Source organism: Clinocottus analis, unplaced genomic scaffold (genome assembly GCF_023055335.1).
Source record: "Clinocottus analis isolate CAN_PGR_092001 unplaced genomic scaffold, fCliAna1.0.p SCAF_4, whole genome shotgun sequence".
In the NCBI taxonomy this organism is placed as follows: Eukaryota; Metazoa; Chordata; class Actinopteri; order Perciformes; family Cottidae; genus Clinocottus; species Clinocottus analis.
Window position 1 is genome coordinate 651,358 of NW_027176153.1, and position 3,915 is coordinate 655,272.

General features: G+C 48.3%; 1 long non-coding RNA gene across 1 annotated transcript; it reads right to left on the minus strand.

Moving 5' to 3' along the window:
- On the minus strand, positions 1 to 586 carry LOC137801163 (uncharacterized). Its single transcript, XR_011079690.1, has 2 exons — positions 510 to 586; positions 1 to 376 (listed from the first exon to the last, which is right to left on the minus strand). It is a non-coding gene; the product is annotated as an uncharacterized lncRNA (long non-coding RNA).
- Between the last annotated feature and the right edge of the window lie 3,329 nt (positions 587 to 3,915).

Sequence of the window (3,915 nt, forward strand, 5' to 3'; positions counted from 1 at the left end):
TTTAATTAAATCTGTGATTTAATACATTGACATCAATCAATGAAGTGAGTCACTGATTCTACTTTTATTTGTGCTTCATTGTTCATCATATTCTTTATTCCTTCCTTTGGAGAAAAAAGTCTGGTCCGAACTGGTCCGGACGGGTCCAGACGGGTCCAGTTGGGTCCAGTTGGGTCCAGACGGGTCCAGACGGGTCATAACGGGTCCAGTTGGTTCCAGACGGGTCCAGACTGGTCCAGTTGGGTCCAGACGGGTCCAGACGGGTCCAGTTGGGTCCAGACTGGTCATAACACTGGTATGTGTGGAAGTGGTTTCACCAGCTGGGTGCGAGCGTGTTCAGTCCCTTCAATGCCACCTCAAACCCCAAAAAACAGGCCTGCAGGAGGAAGAAAGGGATCAGCCGTTACAGAGGCTGCTGTTTGCTACCAGGAAGTACAGGAGTATCAATACAAGTACATTCATATATGTGTACTGCATGTGAGTATAATATGAGAGCAAAAGGGTTTTACCGCGTTGGCAGGGAAGGCTCGGAGGAAGACCGCGTTGAACCCCTTATAGAGCGCTTTGGGGGAAGAGGAAGAGAAAGAAAAAGGAGGGAATACATGTGAAGAAATAAAGGAACAGCTGAGGTACGTAAAGCTGCAGCCTGAAGGACATTGTACTTTTTTGTCAGGAATAAAAGTACTCGTAGGCTGATTCGTGTTGATCACCTTGCATGTAACGTTTAACAACCACAACGCCAAGACACAGATCTCGCGATCACACATCACTCATAAGGTTGCCAGGTACAAACGTAATCCCTGAATAACAGACCACTTCTACAATATACTACATCCTCCTTTTCCAAGTAAGATAGTCCCCTTTGAGTGACTAACTGGACCTCAAAACAATTTCAGCAAATGACATTGGTCACTAACAACCATACTTTTTTATGCATACAATATGACCTGAGAAACACAAACTGATTTGCGTAAAACACGTATGATTTAACCACTCTTATTCGGTTAACTAACATTAACTTGAACTTAACCCATCAGCAGGTCACAGTCATCAGCATTAGCTCATCTCAAAGTCATTGTACTTTGACGGATGCTTTATTTGTCTCCCACTTCTGGTGCTTCGGATAGGAGTTGACGGAGAACCTGTGCTCTCTTCACAGGCAGGTGCAGTCTGGTCTTGCTGTGAGCTGAGAGGTGGTTCCGAGTCCTCCGTTTGTAAGGCTTCTGGCTGTTCAAATAGTTCAGACTCACCATCTCTCTGCAGACTTGGGTGGATTCTCCTTAGATGCCGCCGGTTTCTCCTGAAAGTGACACCACTGGGGGTCTGCACATCATATGCTCGCGGCTCCCCTCTTTTGCTTATGACTGTTGCTGGTTCCCATCCACGCCGTGTTGTCATATGAACTGTAGTACCAGGCGTGAACTCAGGCAGAGGTTTTGAGTTGGAGTTATAATAGTGTTCCTGTCTTGCTTGCAAATGTTTAAGCTTTGAATGAAATCCTTCTGGAATGGCGGGTTGTAGCACAGCTGTAGCGATTGGCAAGGTACTTCGCAACACTCTTCCCATCAGTACTTGTGCTGGTGAAAACTCTGTACCAGTCACTGGTGTGTTTCTGAGTGACAGGAGAGCTAAGTGTGGATCTGTACCTGTTTGTGTTGCCTTTTTGAGTGCATGCTTTACTGTCTTTACCATCCTCCCCGCAAGACCATTTGATTGCGGATATCCTGGACTGGAGTGGATGAGCTTTATACCCCATGACGCTGCAAACTGTCTCATTTCACAACTTGCAAAAGGAACATGGTCACTCACCAGCTCTTTAGGAATTCCATGCCTAGCAAAGACCGCTTTCATCTTGCGTATGACCGTATGGGCAGTCTTGTCTGGGAGATGAAGCACTTCTGGATATTTTGACAGATAATCCACAATTATAAGGTATGACTGTCCATGGAGCTCGAAAATGTCTGCCCCAATCTTCAGCCACGGCAGCTCAGGGACCTCATGTGGGATAAGAGGCTCTTTTTGATTTTGTGGCTGAAGCTGTTGACATGGAGCACAGCTTTCCACCATGTGCTCAATGTCATGTGACATACCTGGCCAGTACATCACCTTCCTGGCCTGTGCTTTCATCCTCTGTATACCTTGATGTGCAAGGTGCAGTCTGTCAAGCATCATCTGCCTTGCACTCTGTGGAATCACAATCTTATCACCTGTCATCAGTATTCTGTCCCCAATGTTGATGGCAGTTCGCATAGGCCAGTACTGGTGGAGGTTAGTGGCAATGCTGCTTCGCTTTTTGGGCCAACCATTGTGGTGCATTGCGACTACCTGCTGCAACACGTTATCTGCGGCTGTGGCATCCTTCAGTGTCTTGAGCGTGTCAGCGTCCATTGTAGCTGTGGGCTCCATTGCGTGAACTACTCTCTCTTCAAACAGATCCTCCTTTACCTCGTCATTGTTGCCCTCAAGAAAGGCACGACATGCATGTCCTTGCCAGCAGTGTCTACTATATTCAGATCATAGCGTTGGAGCTGCAATAACATGCGCTGTAGGCGTGCTGGCGCTTTGCTTAGATGTTTCCTGAAAATTATTTCCAGTGGTTTGTGATCTGATTGGACTGTCACTGTGTTGCCGTAAACATATTGGTGAAAGCGTTTTGTTGCAAAAGCTATCGCCAACAGCTCCTTTTCAATCTGAGCATAATTTTTCTCAGGTTCGGTGAGTGCACGTGAAGCATAGGACAGAGGACTACCGTCTTGAAGAAGACAAGCACCCAGTCCATCTTTTGAGGCGTCACATTGTATGGTGAGAGGCTTGGACTGATCATAAAACTTGAGCACAGGGGCTTGTGTCAGGGTGGATTTCAGCCTGTTCAGTGCAGCACTGTGCTCATGACCCCATTGCCATGCAGCTTCTTTTCTCAGCAGCTGTCGGAGTGGAGCAGTTATTGTGGCTTCATTTGGAATGTACTGGGCCAAATATCTTGTCATTCCCAGCAGCCTCTGCAGCCCTTTCCTGTCCTCAGGCTGTCCTCAGGGACCAGGTGTGTGGACAGACTAAACAACCAGACCTGCATGTAGAACTACCTGTGGGGGAGCAGAAGAGCTGACACTCCAGAAAGGTAACATTGATTGGTTACGATAGGGAGAGGTCATGACCCTGAAAACCCCACGGACTACCTCACCTGGACCGAGTACCAGGACAGTGACCCGAACCCTGTCTGTGGGACAGAGAGAGCAACCCCACGATGGCAGAGGGTTAGATCAGAAAGAGAAAACCTGCCTGTGAGAAGCTTACGGGGCCAAAGAAGGCCCAGGTGGCTGCAGAGTCACCATGTGTGGCGCTTGCTTTGCAGGGGAGGGACTAATGATTCATTTCATCAGAAAAGATCACCCTTACCCTGCATGCAGCTGCTGCAGAGGAGGATATTCAGGACTCACGTCATGTGATTGACAGGTGTGTCCTGTCACAAAACAGACGTAATAATTCTGACTCCTGTAGAGAAGGAGAAAGGCGTCATGAGACCCTCGAGGAGCATCCAGTTGGGTGATTTCATCGCTGGCACTTGGCAGATGAAGACTTTCCTGCAGACTGCCAGACGAGCTTGCGTTGGAAGCACCTGATGACTTTTCTGCCCGATAGTTATTATAGGAGAGAGTTGAAGTTGATGGATGCCCTGTGAAAGCCTCCTGTGTTGAGACGGTTACAAGTGTACCAGAGCCGGAGCCCATGGAGCAGACTACAGAGAAACCGACTGGAACACCAGCTGAGATGCTGGTTCAGACTCCAGCCGACACCAGAGCCTGCCGGGTCGGACTGATGTCCAGACCAGGACCAGGATGGTTCTGGGAACCAATCTGGCATTATACAAATTATTCCTTCAGCCAAGTCTCAGCCGAGTCGGCAACCGGACCCGGG